The sequence below is a fragment of the Chlamydotis macqueenii genome, chromosome 1 (genome assembly GCF_036417535.1).
Source record: "Chlamydotis macqueenii isolate bChlMac1 chromosome 1, bChlMac1.mat, whole genome shotgun sequence".
NCBI lineage: Eukaryota > Metazoa > Chordata > Aves > Otidiformes > Otididae > Chlamydotis > Chlamydotis macqueenii.
This window is the reverse complement of record NC_141556.1, coordinates 138,128,344-138,149,019: the sequence shown is the minus strand read 5'-3', so window position 1 is coordinate 138,149,019 and position 20,676 is coordinate 138,128,344.

Genomic DNA, 20,676 nt, shown 5'->3' with positions numbered 1-20,676 from the left:
CCAGCAAGATCTGGCTCTTTAATGGTATGCCACATTCCATGGCTGAATGTCATGCCCCATGGATCTGCTTACACAGACTGTGAACTCATACCAAAAGCCAGGCTCACCTCCACCCCACAGATGCCCTGAAGTCTCTCCAGCTGACTCCAAAGTTTGCCTTCACTGCAGCACAGCCAGAATCCTTCTGGAGGCCAGCGCCCAAGGCCCTAACCCTACTCACTCCTAAGGTGGGTTCAGAGCCTTTCTGTATCCAGCTGGTCCTTTAAACAAAATTTTCAATAGCCCAAAGGGTTCCTGTTGTTCATCCTCATCACTGCTCTCTTTCACCTCTTCAGTAATTCGATTTCTGCCACCTTTACTTGAAACCATGGATTTTCAAGAAGCAAAGGAGTTGGTTTCTTGAAGGATTTGCCTGTGGAACAAGCTTCATCGTACAGTCAAGCTTTGACAGCGTGACAAGCACAGGTGACTGTCATGGTTGACCTTAAATGTGACTGTAGTGACGATACGTCCTCACGTATTTTTATAATGTTTTTATAATGTAAGTCATCAACACGCCATCTCCCCTGGCAATGTAATTACACTGTTGCAAATGCATTGCATTTGCAGAGTGGCAAATGCATTTATCTTCTCTTACCCACTTACCTGACTTGCAAAACGTTTTTAATAATGCCCAAGCTAATGGGAGCTGAATAATTCATGTCCAAATTAGATACGCATTAATGGTCCCAGTGCAGTTAACTGGAAAACTAGGGTCCGGCTCGGTGCGTGCTTATAGCAATAAAACACTTTGAAGGCTACTGTGACTGTGACTGCTAGGCTGAATAAAGCTGAGTCACTGAAAAGAGATGATTTAATCCTTTCTGCTTACCTCCTCTGAAGCACACTGCTTGTGGAACCACTGCCACAGCGGGACACTGCCATTTACATGGCAAAATATACAGGTTTTTTGCTATCTTTATTGGCAAAATAATAATTTAATCATACTTCTTTTTTTTTTTTTAGTGAAGCTGATTTTATACATTCTCTGCAATAATTTACTTAAGATTTTTAAAATGTGATCAATTACCCGTCTATTAAAATTTATAGTACTGTCTGCACAGCTCAACTAAATTTTAAAACATTGTCTCAGACTTCTAACAGAGTGGCATTTCTGTCGAAATAAGTTAACCGTGTTTGCATAAGGCTCTTTTTTGACTGAAAATATAAGATTTTATTTATTTATTTATTTAATGACAAGCTTAAGGCTTGCTGCAGCTGCCTTGTCTGGGGGGGGCAGCAGTCCTACCTATGTAAAACCGGGGGAGCACCTCGCGTGCGGAAAGGGAATATCAAACCCTGTGGCCAATACTACGGTTACTCTGCGGAGACCACTTCCCACCCGTCCCAAACCTGTGCGGAGCCCTGTGCCTGCGGCTGGCAGCAGAGGAGGAGGAGGCGGCGGCGGCGGCGGCGGCGGGCTCCTCCCGGGCGGCGCGGCGGCGGCCGCTGGGACAGCAGGGGGCGCTGTTCCACCGGTGCGCGGGCTCGGCCGGGCGGCTGCGGGGAGGGGCTGCTGCCGCTGCTCCCTGGAATTCCGTCCCTGTGTTTGCAGGGTGGAGAGCTGAGAGGGAACATGCAGTCAATCTTAAAGTGTTGTGTAACCTAACATTGTTCTTTTTAATCACAAACCCTCTCTCTTTTTTTTTTTTCCCCCCTTAGCATGGTTGATTTAAGCGTGATTTCCTATTATGCTTTATCTTATGGCTGTAAACTCCTGTATAGCAACAAACATCTCTCTCTGACTTGCATGGTGTGGCTTCTGCACCCCCCAAATAGCTTAAATTATCCCTTCTTTACCATTTCTGTCCTTAAATTTGTGAGTAATCGAGAGGCTATAAACACGGTAGGCCAAATCACGTAGATGCCATAGCCGTGTGTTCCATTTTGCATATATACAACTAGTTTAATCTCTTTTATCTCATGTTCAATGGATATCAGGATCTGAATGACAGGAGGAATGGCTCCTATGAAGGTTGCAAGGTCTAAGCAGCAGCACTAAGGAGGACACAGAATGCAGTTGTCTTTGCCCCTGCTCTCCCTCTCTCTTCAGTTTGCTCTTTGCTCAATAAACAAGATTCAAGATCCTATTTGACTTATTACATCAATACATAGTTATGTCATTTCATTTATTTATGACCACAGAAGAATATAAGCACAAATTCAGAATCTTCTGAGTTCTTTAACTTCCAGCAGACAGGCGGGCCATTGTTTCAGGGCAGTAGCCTAGGTAAGAATATGGGATAATAATAAAGAGGAAAGATAAAAAATATATAGTAGCTTCTTGGAGATGGTTTTGTTCAGTTAATAAACTTAAAATTATCATTACCGTCTTAATTCCTATGTAAAGTAATAGACTGCATCTGGATGACACAACTGCATAATGGTTAAAAAAAAGAAGTCACTGAAGTCCCAAATTATTCACATTTCAATACTATGATGAGGTATACTGTGATAAAGGGATAAAAAAGGAACATTCCTCTGGAAAGGAATAACCCACTGCATTGGTAAATGCTAAATTGTGTTCTGTTTCTATGTGAAATGTAGCCAAGCTTTTCAATAAGATGGAATTTCAGTTCACTCACAGCAAATGTGAAGCAACTTTCTGCTTGCTTGTTTGTTCTAGAGTGAGTATTACCAGTTAATTTCCTTCCATTACAGTATGCTTAGATCTGTTGTTCCTCCACTGGATAGAATTCCCACTGTAATTACAGGTATTATGCTTCTCTTAAATTGAAGTGATTTAAAATTAGTAGTTTTGCTTCAAAGAGACATGAAGGTTGAAATATAGAGGAGCACTGTCTCATTCCCAACCTTAGGTCTGATAGGAAAATATTGGGCAAGAAAATGAAAGCAATGGCTTTAGCCATGTCAATGATGAGCAAAATTTCTATAAAGAGTTCCCTTTAAACAGGGAAAAAAATATTCAAATCAGCTGATGGTTATAAGTGGTAGTATACACAGACTAACGATAAGAAGGGAAGACAGTTTGTGTCTGAAGTCTCCAGTTTTGGACTTTGAGAACATCCTTTTGGCTCTCACTTCAATTTTTTTCAGTATCTGAACCTGACTCTTAATCAATTATCTAAATCAGAAACAATGTGCAGACAAACCTGTGAGTGCATAAAAGGAAGCAAAACCACTGGCAAAAAAAAAAAAAAAGAAAAAAAATTGTATAAAATAATAACAAATTGGTTCAGGACCTAACATTATTTCTTGATACATCTGATCATCTTAATTCACTCTCTCTAAATTGTGGGAACTTAAAACCCTAAAAAACCTTATTTTTTATCTCATTCAGCACTTTACATTGAAACTATTAGGGATCAAGTGAAGCAGCTAACCTCAATTATGATTTTAAGTTCTGATTGCTTTGACATTTAAAACAAAACCAGGTATTATGCAAATAAGGCCTGATTGATTTTCTCTCAAATCTGTTGCTATTCACCAATGTGAGGACCAAATTTGACCCTTAATTCACCTTACTGTAAAATGGACAAGAGTGTCTCACAAGACATTCTTCTAAGTATTACACTAGCCTCTCTGTCCTACATATCATCTTAGCCCATATTGCCTTCCCCAGTTAATTAAATCAGGAGAAAATGGCTTTAAATTTTTTTAAACACCAAGTGTACATTTATACCACCAAATAAAAAAATAAAATAATAGGAGGCAAACAAAATTTATCTGCAAACCTTAGTGACTTTTCAATTAGAATTTCTTCAATTAATATAATGCATTGATTGAAGTAATTTTGGCAATAGTCCCAAGCTCCAGACTTGAATCTCTGTAAATCTTTCATGTAAAATATGTTTGTTTTGTTTTTTTCTTGAGCTAATCTGAGATACTCCTGCACTGACAAAGATTAATTTTGTGAGTTATAAAATGCTGATTAGATTGCTAAGCTGCTCATGGTGAGATCTTGATTTCTTAAGGAATTAGAGCCTCCTGCTTTAATGGACTCTGCCTTGAGCAGAGGTGGGGCTAGAGCTCTCTTCCAAACTCTTGTGGTCCTATGATCTGATTTATTACTGTCAGATACATTTTGTTACTGTTCCAGATGCCTCCTGTATACATGTGTTGAGGATTACCACCACCCTACTTAATAACTTCAGTTGAATGGCATACTTATCCTCTCCTCAGCCTCTTCAGCTTATAGCCTCACATCTTAATGCAAACAACCGTGATACATCCTGCAGCTGCTACAGCTGTCTTCTAGCAACAATCAGAGCTCTTTTTCATGCATCTGTAAATATAAGATCATGAGATTACTGCTGGCCAGGCGTTAAACAGATAAAAGTATCTTCAAGTTCACCTTGCCAATGTTTCATCTCTTCTCTTCCTATGTTCAGTACATGTCCCATAAGAGCTCCTGAGCAACCAATGGCATATTTCAATGTCATAGTTTATCTCTGGTTGTAGAATCTTTATTTTGACACTGTCTAGACAGTCAAGTAGATTTTCTGCTAAAAGACATTAAGAATTGTGCTGCTTTGTAGCTCATCAGTCACTCCGTCTCAACTGCACTGCCTTGAGACAAATAATATTATAACATTTTTACATGGACTATAGGCCTTATTATATATGAAAATCTACGTACTAATTGATACATTCAGACAAAATCAATTTTGGTGAGTCAAAGATATCTCAATAGCACCAGCAAAATTATTAATAAAAAATATCACCTGTAAAACTTTAAAGACTGTAGTGGGTTTATTGGTCATGAGTCAGTCTGTCAAAGGATATTTATCAAATTGCCATAGCTGCATAAAGCTCTGATTTAACAGCATGGACTCACTTTCCTCACCTTGTATTTATTACATCTTCAACTTGTTCTTATTATATCTTCAAATATTATCTTCAAGTGTAAAATAAATGAAGGACTTTACTGCACCAAACATGCATGTTAATGGACACAGGCCATGAAGAAAAGTTACGTAGTAGTTAACAGCTGAAATTATGGTAAGCATCTGAGTATTTAATTTCCTCTGGTTTCCATTTATTTGTAATAGGTCTGGCTTTTCAAAGGTCCTTATTAAAACCAAATCTTTATTATTTGTGACTTCACATTTAGTTTATGGACACAAACATACTTTTGCTAAAAAAAAAATTTAGTATGGAAAGTGTAATATTAAATGGAAAAACCCAGAACTGATACTTTTAACTTTGCACTTCAGAGTACTTATGTACAAAACTGTATATCTAGGAATGATAGCTGAATATCACAAACAAAATGAGAGACTTGTTAACAAATGTCATTATTTTAAATTGTACATAGGAGCATAAATAATGAGATATTCAAATGTATTTAAAAGTTACCTTTCAGCACAAACTTGACTATTGAATTCAAAATAAATAAAACTTCATATCCAAGTGGGAGAAAACTATATCAAAGCAAAGGAATGTGAGAATTCAAACCTTTAGTTAATTTTTTTAAATGGTAAAAGATTATGTCAGTCTTAACTTATTTGAGATCAGGGAAGAAAATTAGATCTGTACTATTTTTAATGACTTTGATTCCTGTCATGTTTGGGCAGTGAGACTTTTAGCTATTAACTATCTATTAAGACAATTGTGAAATAGTATTACTAAAGGAAAAAAAATGAAAGTGTAGAATTATTACCATGGAACTCATACCCTTTGACAGAAAAAAATCTTGAGAGAAATGTGAGAATTTAGTAATTTTTTTTTTCATCAATTTATAGTCTACCTTTTCAGCAATGACCCAGGATTTTTTTTTCTTTTTTTTCTGGTTAAAAGCATTTGCATTATCACCATCAAACTTGAGAAATACTGAAAATTGAACTGTATTATTTTATTTTTTGCAAGTCTTACTGGACCTGGTACTTAGCTCCTACTGAGTACTCAGTAATAATGAGGAGAGACTTTTAAAGTATTTTTGGACACTCTGATAACACTGCACTACAAGATGGTTCCCACATTGAGATGTGGCTCCTACAGCCAGCATGCTGAAAAGCATATCTGTCTTTCCTGTTTCCTCATGTGCCTTTCCCGCTTTCAGAGAAGTCACAGCATCCTCTGATCTCCCAGTTTCTGGTCACAGCAATCTTGCCTCTCTATCCAAGTATCTTCTGTGCTTATTACATTAATTCAGATAATCTAACTAGCTCATAGCCCAGAAGACCACTAAGCAAGAAATGGAAAAGAAAGATTTGACTCTGTGGCACCAAAATCTCAGAGATCCCCCACTTTTTGGGTAGTAGTATAGAAGTCAAAATATTTATATGTAGAGGGATAAGTTTTTTTCCTGGCCATGTTTTAAAAACTCCTGGCCACAGTTCTGTGATGAGTGACCATGTCTGCTCATAAGTAGTGATCATCTCTAAGCACGCTAGCAAAAGTAGGAGATTTAGGACCTCACACCAGCACAGATGCGCAAGTGCTTAGGTCAAAAAGATTCTAAGCTTGCAAAGGAAAAATCAGAAACATCTAAAACACAGGCCAAATGCAGGCACTCACCTAACTTAAGTGATGTGTAAAGATATTTTGAACGGTAATTTTGGCTAAGGTTCTCACAGTCTAGCTTAAGATCTTGTTTCAGATCTTGTCTGGATTTCTTCATTCCTCTTCACATAAAGAAGTGGATCAGGAAAAGCTTAAGAATGTCCGTCTGCTCTGCTTTCTTACTGAACTGCTTAACTCTTTTTTTTCCTTTTTTTTTTTTTTCCCCAGCAATGCCTGGTGGGACTTTAGTTTACCCTCTCCAGGTTAAGTGTACAGGTTGAAGTTTGTTTCCTACTAGTAGATTAATGTGAGCAATAGGCCTCTATTGTCCCAGAAAGACAAATTTTATTTGTGCAGACCAGCAGTAAGACTTATGCATGCCTTCTGCACATGAGCTTCTTCATCCCCATGTCAGCTCAGGTGTCCAGGTACCTTTGGAAAAGCAATTGTTGCAATGAGAGCTTGCATCCTGTATAAAAATGTATGGCACAGATTGTTTTATTTGATCACAGAAGAGAGTTTGTATTACGTGGTGCAATTAGCAATCCTAGCATTTGCTATCCTTCCTGTGTGGGCACCTGAAACCTCTAGGCTTGTGGGCTTCACATTAGGACCATGTTATAGGAGACAATACAAGCCTAAACAATACTTATTTAGACAATAATTAAGACAACTATCAACTGACTGGTGATGCTGTTGGCTGTTGCCTGGCAACTGGTAGGACCTGATAAATGTATTCTTCTTTTAGATTGATATTAATTGCCTCATTTTATTGTTAAAAGAAAAAAAAACAACACAAAAAAAGTGCAAATAAAATAAAGTCACCATGAATTTAAAAGTAAAGGAAGGAGAAGATACTCTGCAGAGGGGAGGGAACAAGAAGTAGGAGTAAATCATTTAAAAGGAAAAATGAGTTAGAATAGAACAGTCATTCATTGGGGGGAAAAAAAAGGAAAACACCTAGAGTAGAGGGTACACAAGGAGACGAAGGGAAGGTGCGGGAAGGGAAGGTGCGGGAAGGTGCGGGAAGGGAAGGTGCGGGAAGAGAAGGGAAGGGAGGGGAAGGGAAGGGAAGGGAAGGGAAGGGAAGGGAAGGGAAGGGAAGGGAGTGGGACAGGGAAGGGAAGGGAGTGGGACAGGGTAGGGAAGGGAGTGGGACAGGGAGAGAAGAGGGCATCCCTGCTGGCTACAAAGAAATGCTGGCATACTATCTCTCATTTAACCCTAGAGTTAAATCAGGGATACAAGAGGTACCTATGTAAAGTTAGATTTCATGCCTAAAATGATCTCTGAGATTTAGATGCTGAACATATCCCTTTCAGTATGGACAATTGGCTTACTCTTTTTTTTTCCTGCAGTCTTGTAAGAGGACTTACCTTTAAACACACTGTCTTAACTTGATTTGAGCTGAGCCAGAATGAGCTCAAATGTTCAGACTTGTGTCCAAGATGAGCATCCTTGGTGGTGCCAAGAAGGGGAGAATTCCCCTCCTTTCCCCACTGCCTCACTGGGCAGGGCAAGAGAGCACTAAAAGAGTCTGATCCAACTGCCCACTGGCAGAGGCACTCTGCTGTGAAGAGAAAGCAGTGAAGCTCTCTGAGAGGCTTCTGTAGATTGTTTCCCATGACCTTTTAGTGCAAAATGCCTTAACAGTTATGGGAGCAGGGGCCAGAGCTTTATGGACTCCATACACCTCCAGTGCAGGTTGCTAGAGAGTGCTCTGCCTTTTCTTAGAGACAGCAAGTATTGGAGCATTCTCTTGAAAGTTTAAATACCAAAGGGAGAGCTATGAAATAACCTGCATAAATGAATGACCTTCCTAAGTTTCTGTGAGAAAGGTGCTGGAATGCATCTTGAAAGAGACGAGTTTCTGTCCTTTTCTAAAGCCCCTGACCTCAGTGATATCTCATGAAAAAGAGAATTGCAAGAATGCAGAAGAAGCTGTAGTCTGTCAGTTCTACTTAGTTCTCTGTACACGGAATTAAGTTACTAATTGGGGTAGGGAGCAGTAAGAGAAGTCACATGCTCCTTTGCCCTGAAGATCTTGAAATTAGAGATACTTGAAAAGCCATTCTTAAGATAGAACTGAGAACTAATTGGTAGTGGCCATGCACAAGGAAGTGTTCATTATTTTCATCTTGTGAAATATTCCTGTCCTTAGTATTTCAAATTCTTGCTAGTACTTAGATGGAAAAAACCATCATTAAAAGTAAATAGGTTATACTGAGATTAATTTTTTAACATGAGATACTCAATCTCTTGCCAGGACTTAATGATATTTATAACATGAGAATGTCTACCAGCTGATAAAAACAACTTAATTCTTTTTCAGCTGTAACAATACCATGATAAAATAGCCCTTGGAGCAGCTACATGGGTGATGTTCATAGGCATCACACACAGAGCCTAAGTGACTATACATAGTGAAACGGTAGCTGTTTGGCCTAAGTTCATTTTGCTGTGGAAAAGTAGCTAGTCTAGTAATAGCCTTTCTCTGACAGTTATTCCCAGCTGTATACATTAAGTGGATTTCTTATACCTATCCAGACTTTCCTTGACTAGCAAAGCTGTATGAGTAAAAGCCTACAGGTCTTTAACAAGATTCTTCCACTCCTCTCTATAGGATAGCAACTGCTTTTTGTGAAGAGTGCTTTGTGCATAGCCTCTTCGACTGACATGGTCCTCCTAGAAGGCCACAGATCTTCCCAGGGACTCGGGTGGATCCAGCCTGGAACAAGGCACTTCCAGCATTGAGCTGAGGTGGGTACCATCTTCCTTACTAGTTTCAGTGAGGCAGTAGCAAGCCTTTGCTGCTGAAACAGGAAGGCCCCTAAGGAAAAGGCATTATCTAGCTGATCAACTGGGAAGCATGAATCAGAAACGTGGGCTTTGTCAGACTCTGCGTAAAGCATATTCTTCTGCATGATGAAGGAAATTCAGTATATGGAAAAATATTATTATTTAATGAACTCCCATTGTCATTCTCATTTGAAGTTGCTAATGAGGCTGAAGTCAATATCCTTCATCTGTTCAGTAAAGTGAATTCTTCATCCTGACAGTCTAAGATTGCCAGTGGGTAGACACAGATTTGTGAGAAGAACTAAATGGTGTTTACTGTGGTGACTGATTATCTCCTGAAGAATCATGTGTTTTTCTCCAGCAGTAGAGGATATAATTTAATTAGACTGTTATTTTAAATGTTCTGATTTTTTAAATGCATTAACTTATGGCCTGTGGCTGATAGAAAAGAAATTAGCACTGACTCCTTTGAGTGTGGAATGAATTGCAGTTTGCAAGGGGAGAAAATTAATTATAAATGCCTGCTATTTAAGTTTTCCAGATTCAGATGATAAATGAAGCAATTATTACACGTCAAGTATATAAACAGTAATTCATCAACATTTCAGCTTATTAATTCTAACATTTGCCATTCCATGTAGCGTATTTATCACATTTTATTGCTTGTTGATGAAAAATCTAGCATAGTTCTCTCAATTATCTTTACACAGCTGCATAATGAAGCAACAAAGTAGGGATGTATATCACAGTCCTGAACGTCATGAAAAGGTTCTTGTTTGTCTTGACTTCATCTTAGAGTAAAGGACAGAGACCTCAATCTGGCCCAGCCACAGGCATCTGTCCTCACTTCAACTTCCCAACCTTGCTTTCAAGGTGCTGTGCCGCTATGCTCCTGATTGCATTTCGGAGCCCATTTCTGCTGGCAACTACATACCCAAGCCCTACTGACTCGTCCTACCTGAGTGCTCCTTCCTGCTCTTTCTAATCACATCTTTGTGGCTTTCTTTATGCTCTTTCTGCACCTGGAGTGACCGAAGAGGTGGACACTGGCAACATTCCATAATTTTCAGATCTCTCTCTGAAATCATGGTGTTCCACTGCACTCCTCACAAACTCCGCTTTGGCCTGCGCGATCTGTTTGCTTTCATCCTTTCATGCTTGGCCATAGCTATCTAATCCAGGATGCTCCAAGCTTTACTTTATGGACTGAGAAGAGAGGCTCAAGCTCCCTCTTTGCTAAGACAGACAGCTATGTTTGCTAATGATCTATTTATGAAAGTGGTGTAAAATCTTCCTGTTCTGCACTACTGCTTCAGTTTGGAGGCTCTTCTGATATAGGGTGTCAAAATCTGGGAACACGGCCATACAGTCGGACAGATCACAGGTTGGACAATCTGGGTTTCATAACAGCTTTGTGTTGCCATGTGACATCTGATTAATTGCTTTGTATCCCGGGGTGAAATCCTGGCCCAAGTTATGTCAGAGTTTAACCCCTGACCTTTTGTTATTCCTTAACAAGGTTAGTCAAAACAGGTTTTTGATTAATCAAGTGTGAGAAAAAGAAAGCTCATATGATTCTCTCGTGTTCATCATCATGTTTTAGGGTAAGGGAGGTAGACTGTAACTGAAGGTTAAGAGGCCACATGAAGCTCAGTGGTCATTCAGGGATTACAGTACATCACTTACTGAAGCCACCTGTAGAGGGGATGGTGAGGCTAGGTTTCTGGAAAGTGTGGAGGGAAGAAGAATTTGGATTATGTTACTTAAAGCTAAAAATTAAAACCTAGAATCACGAAAAAATGTCTATTTATCTCTGCTCAATTGAGTGAAAAGATTGTTGTACAGACTATGTGTTTATTTGCACAACATACATGTTGCAGAAGAAAACCGTCACTCATCTGATTCACCTTCTTCTTGGCTTGTGATCCACTATGACACCTAGACCCATCTGTGCACAACTGTTCCCTAGGCAGCTATTTCTTAGTGTCTCAGTGCAGACAGTTGTTGCTGCCTTAATGTGTAATTTTATGTTTATTAAACAGTATCTTCTTTTTTCCTTTTTTCTTTTGTTGAGGCTACTCTGAACATTAGTTCTGTCTCCTGAGCTGCCAATAGCTGCCATTTTGATGCTGTTCGTAAATTTAGAATGTAAACGGTCATCATCTAGTTAATAGATTAAAACTTTAATCAGTTCCAAGATAATTTGGTTTAATTCAGCTGCTACTGTGAAGTAAAAAAGATAATAAAAATTTTGGGAAAAACACATGATTAAAGATTAGGAATAAACTTCTAAAGTCACTTTAATGAAGTTTCTTGGATGCTGATAGTAACAAAATAAAAACATACTCAGAAAATTGTTCTTCTACCTATTTTCCAGAAGACAAATCCAGAATAATTTGCATGAAGAAAACTTTACACTTCCTTTACACTAGTTATTTTGGAATAAAAAAAAATAAAGAAGTAATTTTTATATTGTTTCATGTTTTAGAATTGTAAGAAATGCATGCCACTTCTAGAATTTAAAGACCTAGGGGAAGGAAGATTAAAAACAAACCAGTCATTTCAGGGAAGACATGTATGCTGATTGTTGCTCAAATGGAGGAACTGGCTACGACATACTCATTTTAGGCTTGCCTGTAACTGCATGGCTTTGCTAATAGCCTCCAAGTCTTCTCGTCTTAAGGCTGCATCAGCCCCTAAGACCACTTAGCCACAAACACATGGTATGTGTTCACTATGTAATAAGGTAAAAACCTGCATAGAAACATACCTTTCTGATGCACAGCTGTGCACCAGCAAACTTGATCTTACTCTACTATTGACAAGACTGAGGCTGAAGCAGATTGTTGGTGACCAGGATGACGAATGCAGCCAGTCCGCCTTGTGTTGTGTCCTGAGTCACACAGAACTCGGTTCTTCTGAGCTATTCATCCCCAGAGCCACATCCATAGCATCTTCCTCTGAGCTTATCAAGCCCCATCTTAAGACTAGCTGAAGTCTTGTGCCTCCTTGAAGCAGCTTCCTAATACCTTGTATCTTTTTTGTCTGTTTCAGAATATAACACATTATAAACTATGGCATATCAAGTAACAGATATTGCTCTGATGCGTTCAGGAGCTGAGCCACTTAATTTATTTGTAAGTGATATCTTTATATTTACTATGAAATTGTTTACAGGAGCTGGCACAATGTTGTCAGCATAAGAAAAGTTGGCACCAGAATCTAATTATGTCATATAAAAGCAATGTTGGCATTAGCAATCATAAACGTCAGTCTCAGTTGCCCTGATAAGTTAAGCAGGCATAAACATAGAGAAGCACCCAACTTTGTAAGATTAGCATTTAGTTTGAATTTTCAATAGTTTTTTTAAAAAAAATCTCTGATTTACCCATATAAGACATTAACAGTATTGTATTTTAGCACAGAGGGAACAAATGACAGGCTGATAGTGTTTGTTCACAAAGCTGCATAGGACAGTGATAAAGCCATAGGTGGAGGATGTTTTAACATCTGACAGCACTCACCCCGAAATAACTTTTGAGCTCATGAATCTAACTTATTAGTTCACAATCTCAAGTTTGTTCCATACCTCCACCCATGTCTCCAGGTCAAATAAATATTACCTCTTTAATGATGATCTCTTTCCGCCTCTTGCTGTGGTTCAAAAAACCATTTGCAGATGTTCAAGGCTATTTTCCTGTGAGAGAGAGGCAAGTTATTATATTTCCTTTAAGAAAACAGACATTTTTGTACATATACCTAATATATAAATATCAGGCTGTGCTGCCTGTGTGCTGTGATAATGTAAAAAATAAGCACTAGAAGGTACGTTTGCATATGAAGTGTCATTGTGGTATTCGCCATGTGATTAGGAATAAGAAATAAAATTAGAGCATTTTTCTCTCACACTTTTCTGCACTCCTAAGAACATCACACACAGGTATTTCTGAAATTATCACCTTGTTCTGAAGAATTGGAATTTGTTTTAATTTTTTGTTCTTTATCATGGTACTAACATTTATCACTTTATCACTTTCTAACATTTTTCATGAGAATTAGCGGGGATGCTTGCTTTCACCTGAAGATAATCTGAAGCAGTGTCTTACAGATGTACATGTCCCTACTTAATTTAACTTGCTTTAGCAATGTTTGGGGATGATTGATGCTCTCTGTTGACTTTCTTATGAAGCACGCTAGAAAAGAAGACGATCGTGTACTAAGGCACTACCCTCCTTTATTATGCCTAGAGGGTAGCAAGAGATGTAATAAGCTCTTAGAGGGTATGTCTTCATCAAAATCAAGACAAAAATTTCACCAGAAGATGCAAACCAAGAGCTCTGACTGGGCTTGTGGCTAAATTGTATTTGGGCATCTCTAGCTGAAAACATTGGATTAATAAAGCTATCCTGAGGTGGAGCCATTCCTGAATTTCCTCACTTTTAAGTGCAGCTTACACAGGACTTGGTTTACACTGCTGAACGTGCCAGCAATTCAAAGCTGCTATACGGCACAGCAGATATCTCTGTCCCACCTATCCATGTGGCAAAATGAGCAACGAAGTTCCAGAGCAGGGTTAGGCCCTGACTTTTGCAGTTGGTTTCATGAGCCAGTAAGTGCCCAAGATTAAACCTACACCACCAGGGCAGGTCCCTCGGAGCCAAAGAAGCACAGCGAGGATGCTGCCCAAACAGTGGTAGAAGAGCCAGCCCATATGACAGCCTCAGCGCCCCACAGCACTGCGCACAGGTTTGTAAACCCTGTTGTGCACTGTGACTAATTACTGTAGACACAGCACCGTAGTGATGCAACTACATTGCTTTCTGGAGCCCAGTCTGGAGGACTCTACTTGATGCTGCTTTATTTGATTGGTATATCTGAGTACCCCAGTCCATTCGGAGGGATCTCTGTACACTCTACTTAGCTGTAGACTATAGACACCTTCTAGGAGATGTGATAGGAATATTCTAATGAGTGTATTCTATTAAAAGAATCCTTGCAGTAAATACACTAAGTTGTTTGTTTGGTTTTTTTTCTTTTGCAGTGGATACACTGCAATTATATTGTGCAGAATTGATACCTGTAGCTATAGTAAAGGGTCCCAGAATACTCTCCAGGCAGTCTCCATAGAACTGTTCATACAAAAAGATAATCAAAATTTAATAGCAAAAATCTAAGGCTGATACTTATCCAAACTGTTCTCATTTGGAACTGGACAAGAAAAGGAAAGAAAATATCTCAGGATCTCAAGGATATTGAAGGGAGACCACTTCAGATATTTCTGAGTATAAATCAACACAATAGCTAAATTAAGATGTACATGGTGTGCAACTTCAGCACTCTCAGAATGCAAAGCCTGCTTTTTTTTTGGTAGGCCTTCCAGCAAAAACAGTCCCAAAATAAAAAATACATAAATTCATTCCAGTCTGGGCTGCCTGGAGGGAAGTGAGAGAAATAAAACATTCCAATGAGATGTATTTATGACATCTGGAGCAGGCTCCGTACAATGAGCTTCTGACCAAAGGCTGAATCACCATTAGCTAAGCTACCCCCAGTGACAGCTAGCAGAGATGGAACATAGCAAACCGTTTACCTAATAATTGAACAACAGAAATGGTCTAGACCTTTTTAACAAATTTATCCTTTAAAATATTTCAGTATGAGCTTAAAAATTTGACTAATAATGCTCCGTAATTTTGGCCAGGAGGACTTGCATTAAGTCACAAAGGAATGTAACTGGTATCCTCTCTGTTTACCATTATCACCATAGAAATAAAGCAGGTAGTGCTACAGCTTCAAAAGTTAGTAGATGCCAAGAATTTACTTGCCAGGATGGAACATAATTGTTTATTGTTGTGTTTCGTTGGAGGTTTTTTGTTATTTTATTGGGGGGGGGGGGGGTGCAAGGATAGCACTCTCCTGAACATCAAAACAGTTTGATGATATTTTACCAGCCTTAAAAACAGTCATGATCTGCTTTCAGTGTTGACAAAATTAAAGGTATTATGGAAAAAGTAAATATTCCATGCAAATACAGGTTGAGTGAATTTGACTTACGGAATTGCTTGCACATCACCAAAAGTAATCTCATAAATATTAATCATGTCTCTAAGTTAAAGAAGGAGCAGAAATGCAGGAAATTAGATTTATCAATATTAAATATAGAAGCAATTTATATTCTAAACATGTTTTAATCTTGACAGTGTCTGATATAGAAGTCATAGATCTATCTCTTTGGACAAAGAGGAAAAATGTGGGGTTTTTTATATGTTTCCTCCAAAGTCCTTTACATATCTGGATCAAAAAACATCTCCAAATTATTTTGCTGTTGCACTTAAGCTGACAGTAGAAAGCAGAAAGCATTAGAATACCTGACTTTCCATTGAGCCATTACACAAGTTAAATATTTGATATAAATTGTTTCTTTAAATTTACAGGTGCTTGCCTAGCATTTTGATTTCTAAAACCTTGTCCTTCAGTGCATATCACTTTTTTCATGCCTAGTTTTAGAAGTTCTTATTCTGTCAGAATCTTTACAATCAAAACCTTTAACATAATAATTTTGTTTAAGCACAGAAGCTGGTTCTGAATAAATAGTCTATCAACTTCTCATTTAGAGATAATGTCCAGAGAGAAGACAAGAGTAAACACAGAATGAAAGTTTAAGAGAATCAAGCAACATTTAGGAAAGTATTGAAGATGAGAATGTGTAAAATTGTTATCAGGTGCTGTAGTTTAGCCCCACTTGGGACTAAGCCCTACACAATCACTCACTCACTCTCTCCACCCTCTGAGGAAATAGGGGAGAGATAATATAACAAAAGGATGAAGGTTCGAAACAAGGACAGGGAGAGATCATTCAAGCGACTGTTACAGGCAAAACAGACTCGACTTGGGTAAAACGAATTCAATTTACTAACAATAAAAATCAAAGAGGGACAAACAAAAATAGGTCTTAAGAACACCTTCTTCCCACCTCTTCCCTCTTCCCAGGCTGAACTTCATTCTGGACTATCTCCACCTCCTCCCCTTGAGTGGCACAGAAGTGAAACAGGGAATGGGGGTTATGGTCAGTTCATCACATGTTGTTTCTGCTGCTCCTTCCTCCTCGGAGGAAAAACTCCTCACGTTCCTCCCTTGCTCCAGTGTGGGGTCCCTCCCACGGGCCACAGTCCTTTGTAACCTGCTCCAGTGCAGGTCATTTTTCCACAGGGTGCAGTCCCTCAGGAACCAGCTGCCCCAGCGGGCCCTCCACAGGCCACAGCCTCCTTCAGGCATCCGCCTGCCCCAGTGTGAGGTCTTCCCTGGGCTGCAGGTGGATCCCTGCTCCTCCATGGGCCTCCATGGGCTGTAGGGGGACAACCTGCTTCACCATGGTCATCACCACAGGCTGCAGGAGAATCCCTGCCAGGAGCAACATTACTCCTCCTCCTTCTTCATTGACCTTTGCATTCACAGCCATTCCTCTTACAAGCAATTCCTTGCAACTGGACTTGGGCAAATACCTCTCATACTCTCTCACATCTCCCCTTCTTCTCTTCTCTCTCCTCTCCTCTCCTTTCTTCTGTCAGCCAGGCCAGGCCATGTTGAGTTCAGACAGCCGCCTCGCAGGAGGCCAGCAGGTGAGGGCCACAGGGCTCACAAGGCTCCCCCTCTCTGCTCCCTCGTCTCTTTTGTTTTTCCCATTCTTAAATATGTCATAACAGAGGCATTACCACTGTCACCAACTGGTTTGGCCCTGGCCAGCGGCAGGTCCATTCTAGATCCAGTCAAGTCCACTGGACAAAGAGGAAACTTCTAGAAGCTTCTCTCAGAAGCCACCCCTGTAGCCCCTCCCCTTACTACACAAACCCAACACATCAGGCTTCCACATTGGTGTATTTATACTCATTTGTTTTTCTTGGAAATGTGGAAGTGTGAGTGCAATACTGTCACCACTGAAGTCAGAGGAGCAGGAATTTGTTTTCTGACATGATCCAGGTGTACATACAGAGGTACGTCGTATCAGTAAGAAATAGGTTGTCCGAAAAGTGCAAAGAATATTCTAAAGAAGCTTTGGTTTGCAATATGCTCAGGGAAGACACTGTACCTCCTATTGCACCCTAGTCACATGAAACCTGAGTTACCTATAGGAGTTACACATTAAGCTAACATTCTTTTTAAGGGATATAGTATCCTCATTAATGTGTTGTTAACCAGCCCTGTAAAAGCTAGGAGAAAACCAAGCTGTGCTGTATCTTGGACTCAGGTCTTTGAAAATTTGTTTTCAAAGAAGCTAACACCAGCATTCCTGCAGCCATGGATATCAATCCATGGAGATCACGTCCTCTTTATTTGGCTTTTTCAGGTGCACATCCAGTTTCTAATCTCCTCAGTACTTATTCTTTTTGTATAACATGTAATAAAGTCCTGAAGCACCTCTGAAATTCCTGCTTCCTGAGCATTAAAGTAACAGATAAGAACCTTCCCAGAGGTCCAGGATACAACTTGCCTGGCCTGTACCCTCCAGGTAAAACCTCTCTGTGTTAGTAGGCAGCCAGTCCACTGTGCCAGTAGTGGTCAAGAGCTCTAAGGGAGGCTGCTAGGATGTTCCCAACCCTGGCAAGCTGTACCATGGCACTCGGGTGCCTTCAAAGTCATGGTGGGGGATCGGTGTGCTTCTCAGAGCAGAGGAACTACACGGCTATGTAATTTCTGAGCATCCCTGTTTTGTTTCTGCTTTAGTTGGCTGGAATGTGGAGCTGGGCAATGCCAAGAGGAGAGGCTCCAGCTCCCATCTTGCCAGCCACCTGCCCAGGAGAGGTCTCTTTGCAGCAGGCAGTGGCAGGACCTCTTGCACATCAGCCCTACAGGTCTCTCTTATGCAATGGGCATGGTGCCAAGTGATGGTTTCCAGAAACATGCAGCATGTACAGGGTTTTACAGGTGCATACTGAAGCCAAGACAAGCTCTCATGTAGGATCTTGTTCCCTGTAGCCACAGATCAACAGACCTTTGTACTTGTCATGCCCATCTTCCATTGCTGTGAGAATTGGTGAGAAAGAGAAAATTGTTTTTCTCAGTATTTGACTTTACCTTTCACATTTCTTCTGATTGTAGTGTTGCAATATATTGTCTCATCTAGACAGCAGCAGCTTATTTGGATACAAAGAACTAGTTGTGGATAAAGTGTTTTTATTGAGAAATTTTCACAGCAAAACAATCAATTATTAAACCAGTGTCTCTCTCATATTTCTCTTTACATTTTTTTAGTCCATTTTTTGCAGCCAAATTTCAAGGTGGACAGTTTCTTATCATCAAACACTAAATAAAGAATTCTATTTCGTAAAGTATAATGCCACAACTAACACAATCACAAGTCTGTGCGTGGGAAAATACAGAATGGGTCATAATTCTGCCTTTGGTGCTAGCATACAGTCTAGTGATCAGCTACTGAAATTAGAGAAATAGTTGTTAAAGGCAGGCATAATCCTTTTCAGTTAGGGCTGTGTATGGCACTGATTTTGCTTTCACACAAGCTGAAGTTCAAACCATCCCTTTTCTTCTCCATGTTCTTCTCTATCAACACTAGATGGCACTGCGATGTACAGTATCAGAGACAAAAGCAGCTTTTGATACAATAAAAACAACACAAATTTCTGAAGAAAACCTAAAATGACAGAGGCAAAAATGCTTGCAAATGTTCTGGAGTTCTCAGAGACACCTTCTTAAAAGGATGTATCATTTCCAGTCCATGAATTTTGTATCCTCTCTACCTCAATGTAATTTTGAGATGACTGTGTTGGGGAGGAAGGGCTGCTTTCTGGAAACAACGCAGAATTTTATTTCCATAGCTGTCAGTTTGCTAAAAATTGAGAATGTGAACATACTTGCGGGTATTCTGCAGGAAAACTTAATGAAACAGCTTGAACTTCTGGTATTTTTTGCAGCTTCTTGAAAGAAATAAAGTTTGTATCTAGGATTTCTTTTTTTTTTTTTTTCCCACCCAGCTCTAGCACTATAGTAGAAATTTTGATCACTTGCATATATAAAAAATATTGTTTGATTTCCAGTTATTATGACCCTAGTTAATCTTGCACAACTTAGTGAGATGTTTTTTGAAATAGCCATTCTCCCATCCACCCCTAAAAAAAGGATTGCACAGCAGGGGATGTTAGCTGGTACACAACTTTTTCAATGTTATTGCAATGACATCTTTGAGTTGGTGGCTGACATTAAAATGAAAGAAAAATATTTTCCAGTACAGCTAATTCAAGAGCCAAGGCCATGACAAAGTTGTTTAACAGTACATTTATTACAAAAAGAATTGACTTTTAGAGACTTTTTAAAAGAAGCCAGAAGCAACATAGAGGCACAATGTCATATCAGATAGTAGCAACACTTTTTTAGCTGGAAAATAAACCTATTCAAAGATGTCAGCTCAACAATTGTTTTGCATTAAATAAATGCAAAGATATCAGTATCTCCAGAATCTGCAAGACTGGTTTCCTTTATGTTGCTATGATACCATATTATTATTTCATATGATTTGTTTTATCACCAATCAACATAAGAATAATGGTCGAGTAAAAATTAATACTTCAAATCAAGAAAAAGCTCCCTTTCTGAAAAGCACTATTTATCACACAGTTTCCCTCTAAATAAGTGACCCTGTGAAACTGATATCCGTAGGTTTCATCTTTACTGTCCTTCAGTAGCTCCAGTATCAAATATGGTTACTTTCAAAGCCGTTTGCTTTTTCTTGTCTGCTATTTCTGCAAACTCATCTATGGTCCAAACTGATTTCTTGGCTCTCTGAAGTAAGAGAACCCAAGATACAAAAGATTCTTGTCAGAGGGGGACCAGTACAGCCTATTGCCAAGCTGGTGAGGTTAAATAGGTTCACAGGAAGCAGCTAACTAAATTATTCTCCTAAGAATGGGTAAAGTACAATAAGCTCTACTTGCTCATCAGAAGTTAAAAATAGAGGCGGCTGACATTTTTCACTAACATTTGCAGGATCAAGCTCAACATCCTTTGTTTGGTGTATCTTTGTCTGACGGATCTTCCATCACTCGAGATTAGGGAGTCTAGGAAATTCAGCAAGGAGCCCAGGGCCCCTGAGTGCACCCAGCTGCGAGGAGAGGCAGGGCAGCAGGCAGGGCAGCCCGACCGGCCACAGTCATGCTTTCCCGCGGAGCCGGGGTCCACAGCAGCCCTGGCTTTAACACATAGACCCTTGGGATGCATTCAGCTATTTCATGAAGTTTATCTACATGTAAAGAAATTCAGTTGCAGTGTTGTAGGGCCTGGTGCACAAGTGGTCAGTGAAGTAAGGTTTGCTCCTGTTTCAAAATGGAGTTTCCAGCAAATATGTAGTTCACAGGAAATTTTGAA